Below are 27,399 nucleotides of genomic sequence, written 5' to 3'. Positions count from 1 at the left end.
CGCAATTTAAAATCTTCAGTATATTGGCATCATGTTGACAAAGTTTGGTGTGAACTACTTGTTTCTGCTAGGAGGAGTATGAATTTATTTACGGCCTGTTTTCTCAAAAAACAAACATTCATGCCTCCATTTGGTGGTCATCCTTGATATTACACTCTTCACCTTTAAACCAATTTCAGTGATAGTTTTAATTGTTTTGTGGTCCCAGAGCATGATACATTTTTGAAACTAAGCATGTTTCCTCAGAATGATTTGTTATATTTATGTAAAAAGTTTTGAAGTGTTTGGAAAGTGCACTTTAAAGATATAAGAAAATTACTGCTATTTGTTTTACTGTTACTTTAATAAATCACCATTGCCACACGTTCGAGATATCCTAAATCCGTCCGCAATTTAAACTCTTCAGTATATTGGCATCATGTTGACAAAGTTTGGTGTGAACTACTTGTTTCTGCTAGGAGGAGTATGAATTTATTTACGGCCTTTTTCTCAAAAACAAATATTAAAATAAAATAGCCGACTTCCTGTAGGTCGTAGCTAATGACTGTGAATTAGAAAGTTGTCCGGCATAATAAGAACAATTTATGTACCAAGTTTGGTGTCTGTAGCTAAAACTAACCCCTCCCACTTTTGTGAAAACGACACATTTCCTGGTGCCAGTTGGTGGCGCTATAACTTTTACTCATAATAGTCACATCTATTCGATCGGCATCGTACAACGAACAAACCCCTGAAGTTTGATCAACATCAGACAATTTATGTGGCTGTTATTAGACTTTTTGTCTCTCATTTCTCGCAATAATTTCATCGCCTCGCCACGGGCAAACCGTTCGAGATATCAAAAATCCCTCCGCAATTTAGCATCCCCAATGTCTTGAGATCATGTTCACCGAGTGTGGTGGCAATCGGATGATAGTCCTCAGAGGAGTATATCAAATTCCAGAGCATACGCTTTTTAAAGAACCCTGAATAGCTGACTTCCTGTTGGGCGGAGCCTATGACATGCAGTGCGAAAGTTGTTCGGCTCAATGAGATCTATATATGTACCGAGTTTCATATGAGTACGTGCAAGTATGTGTGAGCTACACATCAAGTTTTCAGACCGCGTTGTAGGCGTCGCCGTAGAGCCCCCGTGCCACGCCCGGGTCCCAGCCTTGGCGGCGTCCTAATGGCCGCAGAATCCAACGTGTGTGCAAATTTTCAAGAGTTTTTGAGCACGTTAAGGCCCCCAAAAACACCCGTAAGGTTGAAAAAAAAAAAAAAAAAAAAAATCCTTAGTAAATCAATAGGGCCCTGCGCCTTACTGGCTTGGGCCCTAAATATAGCTGCAAGCAGCGATGGCGGGCCCAAGCCGTGTGCAAACGCCACCCCGGTGGCATCAGGAAAACTGTGCCCAGCGGGCACATGCATTACAGTAACCTTTTGGCAGTCTGGTTTTGATGGATACAGCAAAGAAAGGGTTAATCAAAACTATCAAGACATTGAGACACACACACACACAAACACACACACACACACACATACAAAAACCTATACACACAACAATATATACAATTTTGGTAACACTTTCAATAAGGTTTCAGTTATTAATATTAATTATATTAATTAATTATATATATACATTTATTTAATTTATTTATATATATATTTATATTTATATATTTATATTTATGTGTGTGTGTGTGTATATATGTATATATATATATATATATATATACATATATGTAAAAGAATACTGACAGTACAGAACATTGCAGCTGATTCTATGCATTATTTTTCATTCTGTTACACAGACAGGCAGCTCTTGAAAGTTAGGGTCATGCCTCCATCTAGTGGTCATCCTTGGTATTACACTCTTCACATTAATGTAAACTGTTACCAATACTTTCTATATTCTATAATTATTTTAAAAGTATCTAATAATATATATATATATATATATATATATATACAGAGAGAGAGAGAGAGAGATAATTATGTATATATATATATATATATATATATATATAGAGAGAGAGAGAGAGATAATTATGTATATATATATATATATATATATATATATATATATATATATGTGTGTGTGTGTGTGTGTGTGTGTGTGTGTATGTAAAATAATATTGACAGTACAGAACGTTTCAGCTGATTCTATGCATTATTTTTCATTCTGATACACAGACAGGCAGAACTGCCAGCTCAGACATAGAAATAAGGTCAGAAAATAAGGTCATGCCTCCATCTGGTGGTCATCCTGGGTATTACACTTCATCTTTAAACCAATTTCAGTGATAGTTTTAATTGTTTTGTGGCCCTGAGCATGATACATTTTTGAAACTATATATATACATATATATATATATATATATATATATATATATATATATAAATACACTCACACACACATAAATATAAATATATATATATATATTTATATTTATGTGTGTGTATATATATATATATATATATATATATGTGTGTGTGTGTGTGTGTGTGTGTGTATGTGTGTGTGTAAAGAATACTGCAGTACAGAGCATTTCAGATGATTCTATGCATTATTTTTCATTCTGATAGAAAGACAGGCAGAACTGCCAGCTCAGACAACTCATGAAAAATAAGGTCATGCCTCCATCTTGTGTTCATCCTTGGTATTACACTCTTCACCTTTAAACCAATTTCAGTGATAGTTTTAATTGTTTTGTGGCCCCTGAGCATGATACATTTTTGAAACTAAGCATGTTTCCTCAGAATGACTTGTTATATTTATGTAAAAAGTTTTGAAGTGTTTGGAATCTGCACTTTAAAGATATAAGAAAATTACTGCTATTTTTTTTACTGTTACTTTAATAAATCACCATTACCACACCGTTCGAGATATCCTAAATCCATCCGCAATTTAAAATCTTCAGTATATTGGCATCATGTTGACAAAGTTTGGTGTGAACTACTTGTTTCTGCTTGGAGGAGTATGAAATCATTTACGCCTATTTTCTCAAAAAACAAACATTCATGCCTCCATTTGGTGGTCATCCTTGATATTACACTCTTCACCTTTAAACCAATTTCAGTTATAGTTTTAATTGTTTTGTGGCCCCTGAGCATGATACATTTTTGAAACTAAGCATGTTTCCTCAGAATGATTTGTTATATTTATGTAAAAAGTTTTGAAGTGTTTGGAAAGTGCACTTTAAAGATATAAGAAAATTACTGCTATTTGTTTTACTGTTACTTTAATAAATCACCATTACCACACCATTCGAGATATCCTAAATCCGGCTGCAATTTAAAATCTTCAGTATATTGGCATCATGTTGACAAAGTTTGGTGTGAACTACTTGTTTCTGCTTGGAGGAGTATGAATTATTTACAGCCTGTTTTCTTCAAAAACAAACATTCAAATAAAAATAGCTGACTTCCTGTTGGGCGTAGCTAATGACTGTCAATTAGAAAGTTGTCCGGCTTAATAAGAACAATTTATCTACCGAGTTTGGTGTCTGTAGCTTAAAGGGGTCATATAATGGTACATGCACTTTTACAAGTTGATTGTACTGAAATGTGTGTTAGCAGTGCCTGTACACAACCATCATAAAATGATAAAATCCATCCAGTGTTTTTTAATCTCCTTATTTGTTTTACCCTGTCTCAAATCAAGCCGTTCGACCGTGTGACGTCACACGGTCGGACGCCCCTCCCACGATGGTTGATTGACAGCAGTGTTTCAACACAGACCCGCCCTTGCTCGTGAGCGAGCTGTCAATCATAGTCCGCGCGTCATTGTTGATATACGCTGGAGCTGTCTATGAGCAGAATGGCGTCTAGCGATTGTGGTGTTCTGTTCTCGGGTGCAATAATGAACACAGCAGTCATTTTGATGTTCCTAAGTCCGAACCACTGAAGACACAGTGGCTGAGTTTCGCTTTTGAAGGAATATTCCCCACGAGCAACGTCAATGTTTTCATGTTTGCGCGAATCATTTTTCACCAGACTGCTTTATAAATGAAGGTCAGTATAAAGCTGGTTTTGCTAAGAAGCTGCTCCTGAAAAAGAATCGGTACCAACTATTCGTGTTCCTGCTGAACCTCCAGAAGAAGTGAGTGTAACGTTTAATTAACCTTTATATTAATCTTTATATTAATCTTTGCAAATCGCTAGCACGCTTCACGATGTATGTGGCTAATGTTTACATTCAGGGTACATGCATGTTTTCTATTCTGACGTTCTCAATATAATTAATAATCCCACGTTTATAATGAACAAAAGCGTTACGGTTGCACAGTATCCTCAGAGACTCCGCTGCCATTCTTCAAAATATACCCTCAACTGTTGTCAAGGCAACACTCCACGTGTGTTGTGTCAAAACGCCCACAGAACAGAGGGCGGGCGAGCAAAGCTCACTAGCATTTAAAACACACGCACTAAAACGATGTGCTGAACAGAGAGCTGTTTTGAGCAGGTAAAATGAGTGTTTTCTTACAATACTAATGAGAATTTTTAATTAAAGTATATTACAAACTTTCAATTTAGACCCTAAAGAATCATATTAGCTTGTACAAAAATGGCATTATATGACCCCTTTAAACTAACCCCTCCACTTCTGACAAAAGGTGGCGCTATAGAGTGCCTCTTCCACGCCCATTTATGAGCTTTTTCCGGTGTCTAACTATCATTAATACGGATATGTGTGTTGAGTTTCATGGAATTCTAAGCATGTTAAATGTTTTGTCATTATTCTGATGAAGTTTGAAGCAAATCGGGTAAAAATAAGATGCTGAATTCAAAGCATTTTCAAACATGACACATTTCCTGTTGTCAATTGATGGCTCTATAACTTTTACTCATAATAGTCACATCTGTTCGATCGGCATCATACAACGAAAAAAACCCTGAAGTTTGATCAAAATCAGACAATGTATGTGGATGTTATTAGACATTTCCTGTCTCTCATTTTCGCCATAACTTCATCGCCTCGCCACGGGCAAACCGTTCGAGATATCAAAAATCCCTCCGCAATTTAGCATCCGCAATGTCTTGAGATCATGTTCACTGAGTTTGGTGGCAATCGGATGGAAGTCCTCAGAGGAGTATATCAAATTCCAGAGCATGCGCTTTTTAAACATCCCTGAATAGCCGACTTCCTGTTGGGCGGAGCCTATGACATGCAGTGCGAAACTTGTTCGGCTCAATGAGATCTATATGTGTACCGAGTTTCATATGAATACGTGCAAGTATGTGTGAGTTATACATCAAGTTTTCAGACTATGTTCTAGGGGGAGCCGTAGAGCCCCTGTGCCACGCCCGGGTCCCAGCCTAGGCGGCGTCCTAATGGCCGCGGATTCCAACGTGTGTGCAAATTTTCAAGAGTTTTTGAGCACGTTAAGGCCCCCCCAAAAAAAAAAAATCCTTAGGAACACAATAGGGCCCTGTGCCATTCTGGCTTGGACCCTAATAAACGGAGCAATTCCAAGAGGGTCCTCGCACCTCGGTGCTCGGGCCCTAAATATACAAATATACAAATAGGCAGTGTACAAAATAGCAAAATCGCAATATATAATATAATGTATAGTGCAAATTTGAAATGAAAAAAATAAGTATGTGTGTTGATACATTAATATCTTACTGAAACAGATGTGTTAAGACGCATGTTATGTGTAAAGTTCAATATTACTGTTAAAAATTGTTTAAAAGGTCATTTTTAGCTTTCATATAGGATTCACAACCACACTCAGTTGCTTTTTGTGTAACAGAGTCCAATGTTTCAATGGCAGATGAAAATAGAATGTATGAAAGACTTTTCTTTTAAGATATTATAATGACAGACTAAAAACTTTAGATTGATTAAAACCCAAAAGGTTATGCATTTCTCTTGAATATGTATACAGTAACCAGTGAGTACATGAATGAATGAATGAATGAATGAATGAGGCATTTATATAGCGCTTTATTGTATAAATACATAACCTTGTAAATTCAGCATGATTCTATCATATTAATCAATAAAAAAGACATAATCCCTGCTGTAGCAAATTAGCTTAAAAGGGAATTGTATATAAATAATAACAATTAATTATGATTAATTACAATTATTTACTGTATATCCGCTGACAGTAATAACTGTAGCAGAATTAAATTGCCATCAACTGATCTGTTCGTCCAGCAACCATTCAGTGTAAGTTCATATCAACTCTAAGAAAGGATATTTTCGTGGCCACAGAAAATACTTTCCTAAGTATTAATGCATTAGAGCATGTAGTAAGGATCGAAAATCGTAAAGGGACATTAATTTGCAAGGCAGAACCAGAAACTCATGTAATTTGTGCACACAATTTTTATTAGCTAAACGCTAACACACATAACTAATCTAAACAAACAAACAAACATACATACACTCACGCGTATATACAAAAGGGGAGCTAAAGTGGATGAATAAAGCCATTAGAGAAAACAGAATGCAGTTATGGAAAGAGTCAGTTAACCACCTGAGTAAAACCATCAGCGCCGTTTATAACGGGGTCTATAACTTATACTAAACCTCTGTTTAGTTTAGTTAGATGTACCATACTTGCACTTCCATGGCTGTTGGCGTGTGTCTGGAATGCAGTCTCGGATGAAAAGTCTTGATGGTTTCAATGTTTTGGACTCGCGATCACGTTCTTCCGGGTTGAAGAATGATGAATTCCACAAGATGTTATTCTGGCTCTGAGGTCCGAGGAGCTTTGGTTGAATGGAAAGTCAAGGGCCTGGCGCAAAACTGAAGTGTCCAGAAGAGTTCTAGCTCACATCCTTTTAGGATGTAACAGAACCGCAGACTGAGATATGTTGGAGCCGGTACCGGCTCAGGCTCTCCACACAGGCAGCAATTTGAAGATTTAGCAGTAGAACTTTTGCAGAAGAGAGGGCGCGGAACTGTGCGTGAGCCCTTTAAGGTCTGCGAAGAGTCACACCTCTCAGGATGGGCTTGACCAATGAGAAAGGCTGAATTTCCAAGTGGGAGTTTGGAAATACTGGGGGGTTTTATGACCCTTTGTCTGAGAGTATGGTAATTTGCAAAGGGGTTGGATTGGAAGTTGATATACAAACTATTAAAGATTCTTAGGACATTAATATGTTGCATAGGTATCAACATGTAATATTCACTCTCAATTAGATCATCCGAAGACGAATTGATAGAGACCAGAAATGGTATGAGTTAAAGTGACATTAACAGGTGATCTATCATAGGCATGCATAAAACAGTATGCAATACACAAAAACATATACAAGAACAGTAATAATATACACAATGACCTGAATGATATGTGTCTTCTTTCAAAGAAAGGTTTTTCTATTAATTAATTAGAGAAGATTTTATTAAGTCAACCAAATTCGCGGAAATGTTGATGTATATCAACAAAGAGGTCTGTTAACATGACAGCAAAAACTAGGAGACAAAGCGTATAACGCCATAAGAGTAAGGCCTGACAATTACAATTAGGTGGGAAAATAAGGATGGCGAAACCACGGTAAACAAATTCAAACAGAAAGAGCAAACAAAGTCATTGAAACATATAAAATTGTTCTGGTTTCAAAGTGTAATGCTATGAAAAAACTTTGCGCTTTATATCTCACAACGGTGTGACAAGGCCTAGCGCAGTAGTGCGGATAACGTCAAGACATCTAAGAATTTTAGACGTACTTCAGCAGTAATATTGGATCAGTCTGTTGTGTTTTTAGGGTATATCGTACTTATTGTCATTGCGGATATTTGTACGCTTATATTCGTTTCAGTGTTTTAATGAACACTGTTAGGCTACATAATTTGCCTTAGCGACATTCGATGGAATATTTTATTAAAAGATGACGCGGTGGACTGTTTGAGTAACGCTCTCGTCTGTTACATTTACTGTCACATTAAGTTTTCACTGCTTACATGCATCCAACTACCCGAAGCCTGTAACCCTATCGTAATTATTTAAAAACTCATATAAACTACAAAGGAGATACGTCTGAATATTTTTTCACACACCCACATACAGATTTAATTGAATATGAGACGTTGATGTTTCAGGAGTTTAGGTCACACACTTATTCGATAACCGTTTTATTTCCTATTTGGGTTGATGTATATTTATTTTTTAAGATAAACTGTTTTTCCAAACTGTTGTTAGATGTTTCCTGTCATAGCTATGCAAAGATTTGATTTCAAAACAGTATCATAGCTAAACTATCTTATGGTTTTAGATGTATATTTAATCTCTGAGCAATCTCAAAGTAAGTCTGATTTTGCGGTGGCTGTGCTTTAAAATAAATTATTATAATCATAATTCCAGTGATGAAGGATTTTGAAAAGTCTGCCAGTAATTCATTATTGAGTGCTGCTGTAACATTAACCCTTGCCTGGTTTACATGTTTCAAAAAGATTAACAGTTGAAAACATTACATATTTAGAAAAGTAATTAAAAAAAAGTAATCGGTAACACTTTATAATAACTGCACACTATGAATCATTAGTTAATCATTAGTAAATAGTCAATTCATCATTTATAAAGCATTGTTCCAACATTAATAGGCATTAGTAAGCAGTTTATAAATACAGCTATAAATGTTTTGTTCTTGAGCATATCTATAATGTTTAATAATTGTATTTTCATACTTTATTAATGATCAGTTTATAATTTCTAAATTATTATGTTATTTACAAACCAGTTATTTAGGAGTTGTCAGTGGTTCATAAGATCATTTAGAAAGTGTAAGTAAATGATTAATAAACTATTTAAATGTACATTTATGAATCTTATTATTTAGACACATGATAATAGTTCCTCAGTGTGTTAATAAATGCTTTATTAACACATATTCCTGCTGTAATTCATGATTAAGTCAGGTAGTTATAAAACATTTAGTAGTTGCCAACCATCTATTTTTGTGAGCTCATCTAAAGTGAGGACTATTCATACCTCATAAAGCATTTACAAAGGAGATTTAAAGGCTCATTTATCTTCCAAACAGACAAGTTAAACAAATACAACACAGAGGGATACAGAACACAGAAATATTTTTTCATGATGCAAAAAGGAAACTGTACAACTGTACAACTAAAAAGAAAAATTAAAGTGTACAGTTGGACAGTTTCATTTTTTTTTTTCATCTTGAAATAAATATTTCTGAGTTCTGTATCCCTCTGTGTTGTGTTTGTTTATTTTTTTTCTGTTAGGAAGATAATTGAGCCTTTAAATCTCCTTTGTAATAGATATGCTTATAAATCAAGAACAAGGCATTTATAGCTGTATTTATAAACTGCTTACTAATGACTATTAATGTTGGAACAATGCTTTATAAAGGATGAACTGACTATTTACTAATGCTTACCTAATGATTCATAGCGTGCAGTTATTATGAAGTGTTACCAAGTAATCTAATGTAATCAGTTACATTACTTTTATGAAGTAATTGAAATAGTTACACTACTTATTGGATTTTAAATAGGGTAACTTGTAATCTATAACCTATTACATTTCCAAAGTAAACTTCCCAACACTGTGTGTAAAATAAGTCAGTCAGGGGTCTCAGCTACAGCTAGATGATTAAACAAACTTAAGTATGTTGTTGGAAGTTTGTGGGAAAGCCGTGTGCGTGCGTGAGAGCGTTTGAAAGAAGAATGTTTTATTAGGTTAAAGTTAAGATTTACTACAAATTATAAACATTCTAACTTAGAAACATAGCACTATGATTTTTTTTTTTTTTTTTTCCCAACAAACTGGTTGTTCGACATATTTAAAAAGTCAGAAGAAAATTTGTCGCGCTTTGATGAAAAAGTCATATATGGTATATAAATTATGTCTTTTTTATTGATTAATATGATAGAATCATGCTGAATTTACAAGGTTATGTATTTATACAATAATGTTTCATGTACTCACTGGTTACTGTATACATATTCAAGAGAAATGCATAACCTCAGTTGTTTTAATCAATCTAAAGTTTTTAGTCTGTCATTATAATATCTTAAAAGAAAAGTCTTTCATACATTCTATTTTCATCTGCCGCCGGGGCTCTGTTACACAAAAAGCAACTGAGTGTGGTTGTGAATCCTATATGAAAGCTAAAAATAACCTTTTAAACTATTTTTAACAGTAATATCGAACTTTACACATAACATGCATCTTAACACATCTGTTTCAGTAAGATATTAATGTATCACCACACATACTTATTTTTTCATTTCAAATTTGCACTTATCATAACTGTACATACATAATTGTCTATATTATATATTGTGTTTTTGCTTTTTTGTACACTGCCTATTTGTATATTATTCTTTTATTATCTGTGTCCTGTCCTGTTGCTGTCTTTCTGTTGCACTGTGGAGCTTCTGTCACTATAACAAATTCCTCGTATGTTTATTTTTCTTATGATATGAATTTTTAAAATACCGCAATACCGGTGTTATTTAAATAACGTTCGGAACGCGACACACTGTTTGAGAGGGGTCTCTTTTCACTATTGCATTGTGGCAAGAACACAGCTGTATGTGTTACTAAGCGTGTTCTGAAGCTGTAGAACGTGATGACACAGAAGAACTCATCCACAATATCCACCGCGCGCCGCCACCAGCTCCCGCGTCTCACACACGAGAGTGACTTTAGCACTATATTTAGCAACTTTCAGACCCTTTTAGCGGGTTTTTTTCCCATAGAATATACAAACTGACAAACCTAGCGAATGTTTTGGATAAACCTTAGCTATGGTTCAGTTGGAAGATGTCGCCAGTGCTGCCCCGCGAGCGCGAGATCTGACTCCCAGCGCAGCGTCGCGTCTCTCTGCGTCTGTTCTGTGCAGCGAGCGACACAGAAGCACCGCATTCATTTGGCCGTACCGCGACTGTTTGGAATTATAAATATGAGCATAGTTCGTCTGTTAATATTATGCACTTTTTTTTTAGTTTACTCAGACGCAGGCAGTGCGCTGCATGAGACAAAAAAGTAATATAGCCAAAACCACCGCATAACCGCTCTTTAGTAGCTATAACGTTAGATGCATGTTGATTTTATCAGACGATGTCGCGATTATAAATGAGAATGGCTCCTGGTTAACGTGTATTAATGGGTCGTGTTTAGTCACTATTTAGTGTGGAATTTTTCTACAATATTCGCTCATCATGACAGTAAAATAGGGCATTCTAAGTCAATCTACTGCAGTTTTTCCTCTCAATCAGTAGAAAATGTGGTTAACACCCGATCATGCATGAAAAAAATAAATACCGCCATATACCGTGAAACCGGTATAATTTTGAAAAATACCGTGATATATATTTTTGGTCATACCGCCCAGCACTACTATGTCCTACATAGAACTACTGTACACAGAGACTTTCTTTTTCATATGCACATAAAATCATCCTAAAAGGACATTGCTAGGCATAACACTAATGTATGTAACCAAACATTAGACTATCATGTTTTAGCACATATTATGTATGTCTTTTTAATAACTATTGAATGACTTTAAGGTTTATTCGTGTTTGGTATGTATGAGTTTGACAATTCTAGCTTGAAACGTTTCTTCCAATTGATTCTTTGTCAAATGTATCATATTCTGGTTATAGAAATCACATCCAAAAGTATACTTTGCAAGAGTGTGTAAAATTCGGACCATGTGACTGATAACATGCTGATTTATGATTGAAGGAACAACTCTAGCTAAGATAATAGCCTATCTAATTGGTCGACACCAGATGGGATGTGTCCAGAAGCCGAGTTTAAAAACTAAGGACACCATCAAATCTGCCCTTCTCACCCTTCTCTCTTCCTCACTTCTTTTTGCCACCGCGTTTTGTTGCTGCTTTTAGATTAGATTAGATTAGATTCAACTTTATTGTCATTACACAAGTACAGGTACAGGGCAACGAAATGCAGTTTAGGTCTAACCAGAAGTGCAATAGCAGCAAGTGCAGTATATACAATGGTTGAATAAGTGCAGGACAAGGATATGTACTGAATATATGTATAAATATATATAGAAAGATGGTTATTAATATAAACAGAATTTACAGGTGAATATGTATAGTGAATAAATATACAGAAATTTACAGGTGAATATGTATAGTGAATAAATATACAGAATTTACAGGTGAATATGTATAGTGAATAAATATACAGAATTTACAGGTGAATATGTATAGTGAATAAATATACAGATGGCTATTACTATAAGCAGAATTTACAGGTGATATGTACTATCAATATAATATATATATACAGATGACTATTACTATAAACAAGGTGTAAAAGTGCAGTGGAAGTGATTGCGTATTACAATTAGACATACGGTGCAAAATGTTAATGTAAGCATTGATAATGTAACAACAGTCGGCAGTGCAAATGAGCATAGTCCAATTTAGGTATGGTAGTGCAAGATACAAAAGTAAACAGTTGTTACTGTAATAAAATTTACATTCAGTAGTGCAAATAAGGCAGATGTGAGGTAGGAGAGAAGAGTTAATAATATATGAGGAAGTGGATCAACGGGGGTTAGAGTTCAGTAAAGAGACAGCTCTGGGGAAGAAACTGTTCTTTAGTCTGCTGGTCCTGGTCCGGAGGCACCTGAAACGCCTGCCGGAGGGCAGGAGAGAAAACAGTCTGTGGGCTGGGTGAGAGGAGTCCTTAAGGATGCTGCGAGCTCGATGCAGACAGCGTTTCCTCTGGATGTGTTCGATGGCAGGTAGTGGAGTCCCTGTGATGCGCTGGGCAGTTTTCACCACCCGCTGCAGTGCCTTGCGCTCGAAACAGAGCAGCTCCCATACCATACTGTGACACAGTTGGTCAGGATGCTTTCTATTGCGCAGCGATAGAAGTTCACCAGTATAGCAGAGGAGAGCTGATTCTTCCTCAGTGTCCTCAGAAAGAAGAGGCGCTGGTGAGCCTTCTTGACCAGGCTGGAGGTGTTGGTTTTCCACAACATGTCCGCCGAGATGTGGATCCCCAGGAACTTGAAACTGGAGACACGCTCAACAGCCATTCCATTGATGTGGATGGTGTCGTGTGTGCCTCTTGACTCCTTCCTGAAGTCCACGATGAGCTCCTTTGTTTTGGTGGTGTTGAGGAGGTTATTTTCAGTGCACCATGTGGCCAGGTGCTGGATCTCCTCCCTATAGGCAGTCTCATCGTTGTTACTGATGAGGCCAATCACCGTGGTGTCGTCTGCAAACTTGACGATGGAATTAGATCCATACACAGGCTTGCAATCGGAGGTGAAGAGGGAGTAGAGAAACGGGCTTAGCACACAGCCCTGTGGTACACCAGTGTTAAGTGTGATGGATGTGGAGCAGGTGAATCCTGATCGAACATTCTGGGGTCTGTTGGTTAGGAAGTCCAAAATCCAGTTACACATTGAGGTATTGATGCCCAGGTCTCCAAGTTTGGCTATTAACTTGGTTGGGATGACAGTGTTGAATGCTGAGCTGAAGTCAACAAACAGCATACGTGCATAAGTGTTCTTATTGTCCAGGTGAGTGAGCACAGAGTGCAGTGCCATGGAAACTGCGTCCTCTGTGCTCCTATTGCTACGGTAGGCAAACTGGTGTGAGTCCAATGTGGATGGTAGAGAGTCTTTTAGGTGTTCCAGGACCAGCCGCTCAAAGCACTTCATGACGATGGGTGTGAGTGCTACAGGGCGGTAGTCATTAGGGCACCTCGGACTAGAGTGTTTTGGCACTGGCACAATGGAAGTGCATTTAAAGCATGTTGGTACGGCTGCTTGGGCAAGAGACAGGTTGAAAATGTCTGTAAAAACCCCAGCGAGCTGCTCCGCACATGCCCTGAGAACACGACCAGGGATGTTGTCTGGTCCAGCAGCCTTGTGCGCGCTGGTCCAGCAGCCTTGTGCGCGCTGATCCGGCTCAGTGCCTTGCAGACATCTGTGGAGGAGAGTATGATTGGTGGGTGGTCAGCTGAGGGATTGAGCTTGGTGGCAGTTTCTCTGTTGTCTCTTTCAAAGCGAGCATAAAAGTAATTTAGCTCGTTCAGGAAGTTGACATCAGTGGCTGCGGGGGTGGAGTGGGTGGGTTTGTAGTCACTGATGGCCTGAATGCCCTGCCACATGCGTTGAGGGTCAGAGTTGGAAAAGTGTTCTTCTATCTTTAGCTTGTAGCAGTGCTTGGCCTTTTTGATGCCCCTCTTCAGGTTTGCTCTGGATGTGCTGTAGGCTTGTGCATCTCCTGATCTGAAGGCAGTGTTGCGTGACTTCAACAGGAGTCGCACTTCCTTGTTCATCCAAGGCTTCTGGTTTGGATATGTGGTGATCTGTTTCTGGGTTGTAACACTGTCAATGGTGATATTGATATTATCCAATACAGAGGAGGTGTAAGAGTCAATGTCTGTGTGAGCGCCACTGGTGGCTTGAGAAGCAAACATACTCCAGTCTGTGTGTAGAAACCTTTCCTGGAGTGTGGAATCTGCCCCCGCAGGCCACACCTTGATGGTCTTCACTGATGGCTTCACACGGTTGATGAGGGGTGCATATTTGGGGGTGAGGAACAAAGAAAGGTGATCTGACTGTCCCAGGTGGGGGAGGGGTGTCGCAACGTAAGCTCCAGCCATGTTTGTGTAAACATGGTCTAAGGTTTTGTTTCCTCTGGTGTGACAGGAAACATGCTGGTGAAACTTGGGTAGCACTGACTTTAAGTTTGAGTGATTAAAGTCACCTGCAACAATAAAAGCCGCCCGGGTGATCAGTCTGTTGTTTACTGATGGCTGCGTGAAGTTCTTTCATAGCAAGCTTGGCATCAGCATCCGGGGAATATAGGCTGCAGTTATAATGGTGGAAGTGAACTCCCGCGGTAGATAAACGGTCTACATTTAACCATGAGAAACTCAAGGTTAGCTGAACAATGACTCCCAACAATAGCAGAGTTTGTGCACCAAGCTTTGTTAATGTAAATGCACAATCCACCACCTCTGGTCTTACCGGAGCCATCTAATGTTCTATCCGCCCGAGTGTGTGGCGTCCGCTAGCTCAATAGCGGTGTCCGGTATTCCGCTGTTTAACCAGGTTTCCGTGAAGATTAGGACGTTACAGTTCAAAAGTTTCTTGCTGTGTGTGATGCTGAGTCAAATCTCCTCCATTTTGTTCACTGGCGAAAGTACATTGGCAAGGAAAATGCTGGGTAAAGAGAGCCGGTGTGGTGTTAGCCTTAGCTTAGCTCTTAGTCCTCCGCGCTTCCCCCGCCTTTGTTTACGATCTCGACGCCGCCTGCGAGCACTTCCGCCCGGCCGGGTAGGGTGCATAGCCTCGGGTGTCCTAGCGATCTCAGGAAGGAGTCGAAGATTGTCCATAAAAGTGTCGGAAATTCGCAAACCGATATCAAAAAGCTCACAATGGGTGTACGATGTAAAGGCACAACTGTTCTGCACGAACAGGCCCGAGATGAGTAAGAAAAATACCGCAAAATTGCAAAATCTGGAGAGACCCAGAGCCTCGCGATGTACTCGCGCCACCATCTTGGGAAATGAAAATTTTAGCGCTCTTTGAGCATGCTCTGGCCTACAGGCCAGTTGCTACTTAACACCACGATGAAAAGAAATACCACCTAGTCTTGTTATATCCTTTCTTTCTTTTATTTTAGTTTCTTTTCCGTTGCGAATTTCGTGTTCCCAGTTTAAGTTTTGCCGCCACGCCTTGTCTCGAGTTCAACTCGAACCTGTGACCACCTCAAAACTTCTACCAGCCACAACTCTGCATCTTCAGTCAACGCCCAAGACATCACTTCAACGACTACTGAACTTCCAGCCAATCGCCAACTCAGGAAAACCCCTTTCCTGCAATGATGACGACAGAAGGGAATCCCTGTAACACAAAGGCAACGCAAGCAAGTAACCTCCAGGTCTAACTGAGCTGGTGCATTTAATATAAATTTTAGCCTCATTGAGAAACTCAATGCGAGGGTTAATTAAGTGATTGATGGTTATTCAGGTCTATGCAATAGCACATATTGCTATAAACTTGGGATTTCACATTCTCATTCTCTAAACTCATCCTTTCTCTCTTTCTGCAACGTGGGAATGTGTGAATGCGTGTGTTCATGTGTTAGATTAGTTTATGTCTTAGGTTTATATAAATAAAGTCTTATTTATATTGAAAAGAGAAGTATCTTGTGTTTTGTGCTTACAAGTTAATGTCTTAATCTGCCGATCTTGTTACTGTGCTTATTAATAGTATTTTCACTATATTTTGGATTTTAATATCCAGTGCAGAATTAATGTTGTGACCAGCCGCAAAACAGTGATTCTGTTCAAATTCCATATAAAATCATAAATGATTCCCTTTGAGCTAAATTAAATTATTTACATATTAAACCCTACACTTAACATCTTAACACATCTGTATCGGTAAGATACAGTGGGGCAAAAAAGTATTTAGTCAGCCACCAATTGTGCAAGTTCTCCCACTTAAAAAGATGAGAGAGGCCTGTAATTTTCATCATAGGTATACCTCAACTATGAGAGACAAAATGAGAAAAAAAAAATCCAGAAAATCACATTGTAGGATTTTTAAAGAATTAATTGGTAAATTCCTCGGTAAAATAAGTATTTGGTCACCTACAAACAAGCAAGATTTCTGGCTCTCACAGACCTGTAACTTCTTCTTTAAGAGGCTCCTCTGTCCTCCACTCGTTACCTGTATTAATGGCATCTGTTTGAACTCGTTATCAGTATAAAAGACACCTGTCCACAACCTCAAACAGTCCAACTCCAAACTCCACCATGGCCAAGACCAAAGAGCTGTCAAAGAACACCAGAAACAAAATTGTAGACCTGCACCAGGCTGGGAAGACTGAATCTGCAATAGGTAAGCAGCTTGGTGTGAAGAAATCAACTGTGGGAGCAATTATTAGAAAATGGAAGACATACAAGACCACTGATAATCTCCCTCGATCTGGGGCTCCATGCAAGATCTCACCCTGTGGGGTCAAAATGATCACAAGAACTGTGAGCAAAAATCCCAGAACCACATGGGGGACCTAGTGAATGACCTGCAGAGAGCTGGGACCAAAGTAACAAAGGCCTCAAATCCTGCAGTGCCAGACGTGTCCCCCTGCTTAAGCCAGTACATGTCCGGGCCCGTCTGAAGTTTGCTAGAGAGCATTTGGATGATCCAGAAGAGGATTGGGAGAATGTCATATGGTCAGATTATCATAATTTGCAAATAAATTCTTTAAAAATCCTACAATGTGATCTTCTGGATTTATTTTCTCATTTTGTCTCTCATAGTTGAGGTATACCTATGATGAAAATTACAGGCCTCTCTCATCTTTTTAAGTGGGAGAACTTGCACAATTGGTGGCTGACTAAATACTTTTTTGCCCCACTGTATTTGTGACAAACCATCAGACACATCAGGCAGGGTTGATAAGATGGACTTATTGAATATTTGCATGTTTCTTATATCAGTTATTTGATCAAATCTTAGTCAAATAAACCTATTGTCAGGGCTCTGCCCTGGCAGCCTTGTCTGTGTTGTCTTTGTTTAATGTTTCTTTGGTTGTCTTGTGTCTTAACACATTGCTTTGTCTTTCTTTGTGTCTACCATGTGTTCCTGTGATCCCACCTCCTTGTTTCCCTTGGTCACGCCCTCTTGTTTAGCCCTGGTCTTGTCCTCGTTTCCTTTATTGTGCTCACCTGGCCCTCGTGTACTTGCCTCCCTTTATATTGTGCTGTTTTTCCTCTTGTGTTTGTCTTGTGCCTTAGAGACAGTTACTGTTTGGCTGCACTATACCCTTGCCTTGCCTTGCCTTTGTATATCCTTTATGCAGTTTTGCTCTTTATTTTCTATCTTTTTGGTTTTGTTCCTCCGCAATCTTGCTTATATTTACTTGTATATTATCTTTAGTTGTTCATCAGTCTTGTTTCGAGTTTTGAACTACTTTGATTTTATAATTTAGTTTTTAGTAGTCTATATTTTGATATTTCCTTTTACCCTTTTTATTTTACTTTAGTTACTTATTATTTTCCCTTTTATTACATGTTTCTCGTGTTGTTGTGTGGTTTTGAGTGCTGTCTTGTGTGTTTGTTCTGTGTGTTCCCTCCAGTCCTGCTCTACCAGCCTGAGACTCCCTGCCTGTTGGTTCCCCAAGGCAGTCTGCCAACCAAGCTTGGTGCAGAGAGCCTTTAATTGATACTAGCCTGCTTTATGCCCCTTCACTCTGATTGCACGCCCTACTGGTCTCTGCTCTGGCCTTCTCCCCATTCTGCTGCTTGGTTTGGCCACTGACTGGGACTGTTCTCCAGACCATCTACCTCTAGAGGCATAGTTCTCTCCCGCTAGTTGGAGTTGTCCCAAGACTGTTCACCCCTGTGCACTCCCCTGAACTTGTGCTTTCAATAAATATTTGTTTCACTCACTCTGCATTTGGGTCCCTTCCTGCTGACCTTGACACCTATATAGACCGGTTGTTTTTATTTTAATAAAATAAAACATTATACTTTGAAAAAATGCTACATTTAAACCCATGGTTAATAATACCATTTTTAAAGTCTAATCTGTTGTAAAGATTCTGTGAGACATTTGTAGCACCTTGTTTAGGAATTACTTTTGTTGCAAACAACCTTATGACAACAAATTTTTAGTCTGATTTAGCTCTAATTCATAAAGAATCTCTTTAACCGTCCTTGCATTCATCAGAGGTTCATTTGACTGCTTCTAATCCTTGCTTTAAGCATCGTGATTTTAGGTTTGAAAGATCTAAAAACTTATTTGTTAAAACAAAAGTTATATCATTGTTTAATCATACTGCTTTTCATCATCTTGTAGAGATACCCGGTGTGATTCTAAGAAGTTTTTTATTTGTAAAAGGTTCGTATGAGTCATCATAAAAGTCTAAATGTTTAACTGTATAGGGGTAGTTTTAGTGTGTGTGTGTGTGTTTGTTTTTATGCAAGTGTTTGTGTTTTATTATACTATTTTTAACAGTAATATTGAACTTTACACATGTTTTACACATACTTAACATATTGACACATCTGTATCAGTAAGAAATTTGTCACAAACCGTCAGACACATCAGGCGGGGTTGATAAATTGGACTTATCATTTATTTGAATTATTTCCTCTGTCAATTATTTGATCAATTCTTAGTCAAATAAACCTATATAGACCAGTTGTTTTTATTTTAATAAATAAAACATTATACTGTGAAAATAAACATGCTGCATTTAAACACCACGATTAATAATACAATTTTAAAGTGAGAAAGAAAGTCTAATCTGTTGTAAAGATTCTGTGAGACATTTGTAGCACCTTGTTTAGGAATTACTTTTGTTGCGAACAACCTATGACAATTAATTTTCAGTCTAATTTAGGTCTAATTCATGAAGAAAATTATCTGTATTCATCAGAGGATCGTTTGAATGCTTCTAATCCTTGCTTTAGAGATTCGTGGTTTTAGGTTTGAAAGATATAAAAACTACAAATCTTAACTTATTTGTTAAAACAATAGTTATATCTTGTTTAATCATGCTGCTTTTCATCATCTTGTAGAGATACCCTGTGTGATTCTAAAAGTTTTTATTTGTAAAAGGTTTATATGAGACATCATAAAAGTTTAAATGTTTAAATTTAATGTAGGGGATTGTTTATGTGCATGTTTGTGTTTTATATTTGAGTATTTTCTTCCTAAACTATACCTAACTTTTAACTTCGCCAGCTCTGTGTCATATAAAAGCTTCAAAAGGGCACACATCCTTTGACCGGACAGTGAACTTTAAGTCAAAACTTTTGACAAAGTTCATACTCGCAGGTGCATGTCATAAAATGGTTAACATGTATGTCCTTTGATCAATGAACAGCAACGTCAAAGTTTACGATGCCAGATCCCCTCAAAAACATTGTTACTGTAATCATACGTCCAGACACACAGTTCCATTCTCATTTCGTTGCGCTGCGTGAGACGAAATATTTACATTTCGTGCGATAATGTAAAAAGTTTAGGCGTCTAATTACAGCTGAAACGACCCCCCCAAACATTTGCTTTCATTCCGGTTTCCGCTCGCATACGCGTGTATGCGTTTTAACTGATATAGCCTACCTCCTCCGCAAGTTTTACGATTGACAAAAATCAAAGAGTAAATAAAGGTATTATACTACTAAAATAAATAAAACAAGGCAAACAACATTGTTCCTACGGATTAGAGCTGTTTGTTTAAAAGGTAAAAACTAGACTAACCTAATTTTAAAGTGAAAAGCTTTAGGATGGATGCTGAATTGTTTCATTAATTGAAATGGTAAATATTTATTAAAAATAAAGTTCGTTCTAATGTTAAAACATTACTTTGTTTAATTATTTTATTCTTTTATTAGTATAGTACCATGTTTCTAAAATGCTTATATTTTCTTTTCATACAAGCTTACCAAAAACCAAAATCATGGATCTTTTTAGTCATATTTACAAATGCTTAAACACATCATGTCAGAATTGAAGACTGGGAGAGGGAGAGGAATAGTTGTAAGAGGGAGAGGAGTAGTTGGATCAGAAAAAGGGAGAAGAGGTAGGGGAGAGGAGTGAGAATGTGTGTTAGACTGTGCAATTTTTATGTTTGTTTGTTTGTTTTTTTCCCCTTACACTTGTGGAAGCTATGAAAGCTTATTTCTGCCATGGAATATAAAGGGTAAAGGGTAATTGTGACTTTATCTCAGAATTCTGCATAGGGAACCCTATTTTTTTTTTCTATTGTACATTCTATAAGTAATGACTCATTCACTTTTAGATAGCATGTTGCCAAGAATGAACACAATGTAAAAATGTAAAAACACAATGTTAAAAATTTAAAATTGTTTTCAGATGAAGTTAAACTGAAGGCTAAATGACAAAAAACTATGGATTTATTATATTTTCTATTATATGCAGGTAAAACTGAAAATGACAAGTAATGCAGTTTTTGTAATGCCATTAATTGTTATCATTTTGACAGTCTATGCACTATGATTGACTGTATGTTCCTATTGGATAGAAAACCAGTGCCAGTGTTTTGACCAAATGACTCGATTTTGAATCGGGTTTGCTGTTTTTTGATAGAGTTAGTATATGTAGAAAAAGGTATTCAGCATTTTGAAATATTGAGTTTGTATTTATTTAACAAAATGTGGTTTTGGCCAGAAAGTTAACTAATTGGCTAATTGCGTGATGTAGGTGTGTTGCTGTGTTAAGAGTTTAGAAAAAGTACTTTAAGTATTAGTAAAAAACTGTAATCTTATAAATTGTGTAGCTATGTAGCTCGATGCTAATTTTAGATCTGATGAACCTGCTACACAGGTGCAATTACATTTCATGATGTATTTTGTCAAAATAATTACATAAATATTTTCTGGAGGGACTTATAAATATAAATAGGTGGGTGAATGTATATTGGGATCAAAGCAGGGTGGATACTGTAGGTAAGCTATGTAATGCCAGAATATAAAGCTAATAATGACTGAATAAAAACAAAAGAATAATGATAAAAGAACAATGAGAATTATGTCTCATACCTGGCAGAGATGTGAAAGGTTTGTCAAGTGAGAACAATAGAAACATGAATGGGGCAGTTCGCTGCACCAGCATGCAGGCGAGATTACAGGGGTCAATAATATATTATTTTATTAGCCTTTAACATTCTCTAAGTAAGCAGTAAGGTACAAGAGGCTGTGCTGTATTGTGAATAAGTCACGGCTGAAGGGCGTTGTTAGGCACTATGCGAAGCTGTAACTTATTCACAATACAGCACGCCTTGAGTACCTTATTGCTTTTATAAAACGGTTACCACACAATAAAAAATATTGTATCCAAAAGGTTATGTATTGATATTTTACTTTTTTGAAGCAAGTTCGTTAAATGCTGTTGTTATGTCCTCCCCTTTCTTGTCTAGGGGTGAGGGAAAGACGAACAATAAATATGTGGAGAGACCTTGAGGATCTCCCGCTCTCCAGGCCCAAAAATCACAATCAACCATGAATTTCAATTTGAAAATGGCTTGGGTGCCTTTTAATTTTAACTCCATCAAAGAATTCAAAAACAGAAAAGAATACAATCAAATAAACATTACCTCGGGAGGAGGGCCCAAGCAAAAGAAAATCAAAACAATACCTCTACCTAAGAAAGGGAAAATATAAAATTACCTATACATTAAAGAAAATAAACAAAACAACATATAACTTCCCTCACTCCCTAACTAACCATTAAACAGGAGAAAATATATGGGTATCCTCCACCCTACCTTACCCAATCACTTAACTAATTCTTAATCAACTTATTAACTCAGGAATCATTATGACAACCCAACCAAGAGCACAATAAGCACTCATGGGCTTGGAGAGCGGAACAATCTCAAACGCCACGATGTCTCTCTCCTTCCTCCACGCTCCCTCTGCCCTTTTATACTGGAAGCCGGCGAACACGCACCAATTAGGGCGTGGACAGCGCACATAGGTGGATAAGCACAGATGATCATCATTAGCCTATCAGGCACAAACACACAAGAAGAGAGAGAACGGGAGAGAAAGAGGGCAGGAGTACAAACACCAACAACATTCTTTATATCTATAATAGATAATAAAAATAAATACGTCTTTAGACGTAACACTGTCCTTCTGCTAAAAAAAACAGTTCCTGACAACAACAGTAAACGGCAATAGAATGTTCATGCCTCATCTTATGGAGCTCAAATAAAAACACTTCTCATTCACTGTGTCATTTATTATTTTAACATCATATATAATATTTTCTCACACACATACATTGAAGGCCGAACTGAAGTCCACAAATAAGATCCTTGTGTAAGTTCCAGGTCTATCAAGATGTTGCAGAATATAATGCAGTCCCACTGTCCCACTATAATGCAGTTGACTGCATCATCAACAGACCTATATGCAAACTGAAGAGGATCCAGCAAGGGTCCAGTGATGTCCTTCAGGTAGGCCAAGACCATTCACTCAAATGACTTGACATGAAATGTAGTCGTTAAGTCCAGTTATTTTAGGTTTTTTTGGAGACCGGAATGATAGTGGAGCATTTGAAGCAGCAGGGAAATGCACACAGCTCCAGTGATCTGTTGAAGTTCTGTGTGAAGATGGGGGCCAGTTGGTCAGTACAGACATTTAAACAGGCAGGTGAAACACCGTCTGGGCCTTTCTTAGTCTTCTGTCTTCTGAAGACCTGGTTCACATCCTCTACACAGACCTTAAAGGGTTAGTTCACCCAAAAACAGCAAGGGTCCTTACACAATCAAGGTCCAGAAACATAGCAAGGAGATCGGTAAAATAATCCATGTGACATCAGAGGTTCAACCTTAATTTTATGAAGCTAAAAGAATACTTTTTATATGCAAAGAAAACAAAAATAACGACTTTATTGAACAGTTCATCTCCTCTACGTCAGCGTAGCGCCATTTTGGAGAATATTCGCTGGAATGGAAACTGCATATGTTCTTCTGTCAGCCGCCCCGCGCGAATATGTCTTCTAAGTATATTTACGCTTTGATCAAATAATAAATAAATAAATTACACATTGCATAATTCGGTGGAAAATTAATAGAAATGATGATTCTAAAAATTTAATTTGTGAATATATCAATATTTAACAAAGTACACAGACTTTTGGACTTAAATCCCTAATGGACACTGCTCAGTGAAGTTATGTGAACACAAATAAACTGCAGCAGACGTGACTAAATATGAATGCATGTTGTTATTCTAGTCAAAATATCATAAATTACAGATTGATTGTTTTGCACTCCTGACATAAGTTAAGAAATGACTGTCACTGCAATCAAGATTTATCATAAACAGTGGTTAAATATCGAATCTGGAGGCTTAAAGGGGACCTATTAAAGCCTGTTATATTTACAGAAAATGTACTCGGTTTAAAAGTCAGTCATCTGATTGTACTGTGCATAATAAATGAGCACGGCGCAATAAAAATAATGACAGGTGGTCTCATTGTACATTAGCGAGCTATTGCAAAGATATTTTCAATGGGTAAGTTTCACAGGTAAGTCGGGAGAGTCCAGAGCAGTCCATCAAAGTGAACGGTAGACCGGACAATGAGGGGTATGGAAGTGTGTGTGTATATACTAGTGTTAATTAGTGACAGCAGGTGCGTGCAATCAGTAGTCAGGTGACTGTGAGCGGGTGATTGTGCTGGGTGGTGACTGTTGTGATGTGATACCCAAGTATGCACTGAAACGGCGTGAGGCCGGTGGTGTTTTGTTGCAGGGAGTTCTGTGCATACTCGGCCCAGGGGAGGAAGCGGCTCCAGCTGTGTTGATCGTCGTGACAGTATGCGCGGAGGTACTGTCTGAGTTCCTGGATCTTACGGTCAGTCTGGCCATTTGTCTGGGGGTGATAGCCTGAGGACGAGCTTACAGTGACACCCAGCAGTCGGAAGAATGCCTTCCACACGTGGGAAATGAACTGAGGACCTCTGTCAGAGACTATTTCTTCTGGAATTCCGAAGTTTTGGAACACGTGATTAAATAAATGTTCTGCCGTCTCCATGGCAGTGGGGAGTCCTTTGAGGGGGATGAATTTGCAAGCTTTGGAGAAGCGATCGACTGCGACCAGCACACAGGTTTTACCCTCGGAATTAGGTAGGTCCGTCACGAAGTCAATCCCCAAGTGGGACCAGGGTCGACGAGGGATTGGCAAGGGCACTAGATTGCCTACTGGGAGATGCCGGGGGGTCTTAGACATGGCACAGACTGAGCAACTGTGGACATACCTGATGACATCCCGGGTCATACTAGGCCACCAGTACCGAGCTTGAAGGAGCGAGAGGGTCCTGTGGCTGCCTGGATGTCCAGAGCCCGGTACATTGTGAACTGAGCCCAGAAGGGAGTGTTGTTGGGAGGTAGGTACATACCAGTGGGGATTTCTTTAAGACTGCAAGGGAAGCTCAGCTTCCCCTATAATGTCGAAAAATTAATGGTAAAATATGTACTATTGTGTTAACATTTTATTGACTAAAAATGCGTTAGAACACGTTCATCTCGAAGACGAGTTCGTTCAGAATCAGCTACATATAGCAGGTCGCTGACTCGATTTCCTTCTCATACATCCCCGTAGCTTCAGTGTATTTCTCTGTTGAAGCCGAGCGTCCATTGACTTCAATGGGGCTGCTTTGAACAGTTTTTTTCAGCGCTTCCAAACTAGACGGTCATTGGATAAATGCTGCGATTATGTCCCGCCCCCGGACGCTCAGCGTCTCTGGGCCTGAATGGAGGAGTGGGCTGGCCTGGACACTGAGCTTCTGCGTGATGATTGGAGGGTCTGTATCTCCTTTTGATTGACAGCGATTGTGTACAATAAAAACGTCGCTGACGCTGAAGCTATTCGAGCTCAGTCCCATCGAGGCTTTGCACTTGGTTCTTATCAATCATTATATATATTTTTTTATTTATTTATAATGTTATGTTTTAATATACATGCTGCTAACTCGGAAATTTCAAGATATGCGAGCAAAAAATGCTCCTGACACTTAGGCAATACGACACGAGCAAGAGTGCTGTTTTTGTTTCGTTTCTGTGTTTGATCCAAATCCGCGTTGATTTGGGCAAATCACTGATTCACTGAGCCATTCATAAAAACAATCATTTGATTCGCTCCTGAAGGATTCAGCCGTTTTGAAAGAATCATTTGAATGACTCAGCGATTCAATAACGAACTTCTGCCACCTGCTGGCCGTTTTTAAGTTTCCCGTCTAAAAGTAGGCATATTACATTATTTTCCAACATATTTCTATATTCAGAATTTAGTATTTAAAACATTAATCTCATAACATTATTTATGAAATTATAAATACGGTCTAAATGAATAAATGCCACATCTAAATGTCACTTCATGCAGCTTCTGTGCAGTGCTAAGATGAGTTTTGTTTAGATCATTTCATGGATAACAAGAGCCAGTCATTCATTCACATTAATTAAGTATTCAGAGAATAATATTGTCTGTTTTCACTTACATCTATTTATTTATAAAATTTTGATTCATTTTGTAGAACTGAATTATAAATTAAGCTGGTATAGTATTGTAAGACATTTTTATGGTATCGTGACAACCCTATTATACACCACATTCCTTGTTACCCTTGTTTGTTCATTCATTCATTCATACAGTAGGCTAGGCTAGTGTCACTGGAAAAGATGCCTACTTGGTACGAAAGGGTCACAGAGCATTTTCTTGAAAAGGAACGTAGGGCAGGATTTACGTATAAATAAATGGACAATTTTTATGATGTAGGCCGAAAATGAGCTTCCCCTCTTTGAAAGACCAGCAGCCGCCACTGGTACATACGTCTTCCCTTCTGGGCCTCTGCAAACTCTGCTTGCAATTTGGCCACATCAGTGATCTGGGAGGGCGAGAGGTGATCTCCCCCTGGGCCCAGGGTGAGAGATTGGTTTTTAGTGCTCACTTCTGGCCCGAGATCTTCCTCTCCGCTCACTGCCGTCTGCAGCATCACTGATTCTGCTTCATTGTACTTATATTTTTAAAAATACCTATATGTAGTTACATCTGTAATTAATTTCTGTAATTACATTTATAATTACACTGTTGACCCATCCCTTACACCTTAACCCACCCTTAAACCTACCCACACCACCAAACCTGTCCCTAACTTTACCCATATCCCACCTCAATAGCAGCAAAAGTGTTTTGAAATACAATATGACCACAATAAGTACATTGTACTTATTTTTTGATGCAAGTACTTAGTAGTTAAGGCCACCTAATATAAAGTGTGACCATACTGAATTTCATTTTTATTGTCCGAAGGCCCGTCCTCCCAAGTTTCTCTCAGAACGTCCAGCAGGGCTGACGTCCATAGAGAAGCTCGAAGGAGGAAAACCCCATGGAGGCTTGAGGGACCTCACACACAGCGAACAACAGAGGTTCCAGCCATCTGTCCCAATTTTTTTTTTTCGTGAACGAATTTACAAATCATGGTTTTTAATGTGCGATTAAACCGTTCCACCAGGCCGTTCCTGGTAGACGCTGGTGCGAATCGATTCAATGCCCAATAATTGTAAAGTTCACGGAGAGTTTGTGACATGAACGGTCGGTTGGCCTTGGTCGGTGAAAATCTCTTTTAGGATTCCCACCCGGGAGATTAAATGAAACAGTGCTTCCGCTACACTTTTTGCGGAAATACTGCAGAGCGCCACTGCCTCTGGGTATCGTGTTGCATAATACATCAGAACTAATGCAAAGCAATGCCCCCGTGCAGATCCTTCTAATGGCCCGATGAGGTCCATGCCAATTCTTTCGAAGGGGACCTGCATAAGAGGGAGAGGGCACAACAGTGCTTTTGGAGTGGCCGGCGGGTTCACCAACTGACATTCACGACAAGCCGCTCACCACCTGCACACGTTCACGAATGCCCGGCCAGAAAAATCCGGTTATTAGATGA

At 38.4% G+C, this 27,399-nt stretch overlaps 1 protein-coding gene across 1 annotated transcript in view; it reads left to right on the top strand.

Moving 5' to 3' along the window:
• LOC131547042 (coiled-coil domain-containing protein 148-like) overlaps positions 1–27,399 on the top strand; it is a 190,659-nt gene that overhangs the window by 26,674 nt on the left and 136,586 nt on the right. The window lies entirely within an intron of this gene.

The sequence above is a fragment of the Onychostoma macrolepis genome, chromosome 09 (genome assembly GCF_012432095.1).
Source record: "Onychostoma macrolepis isolate SWU-2019 chromosome 09, ASM1243209v1, whole genome shotgun sequence".
Taxonomy (NCBI): domain Eukaryota; kingdom Metazoa; phylum Chordata; class Actinopteri; order Cypriniformes; family Cyprinidae; genus Onychostoma; species Onychostoma macrolepis.
This window is presented reverse-complemented; position numbering and strand designations above follow the sequence as displayed.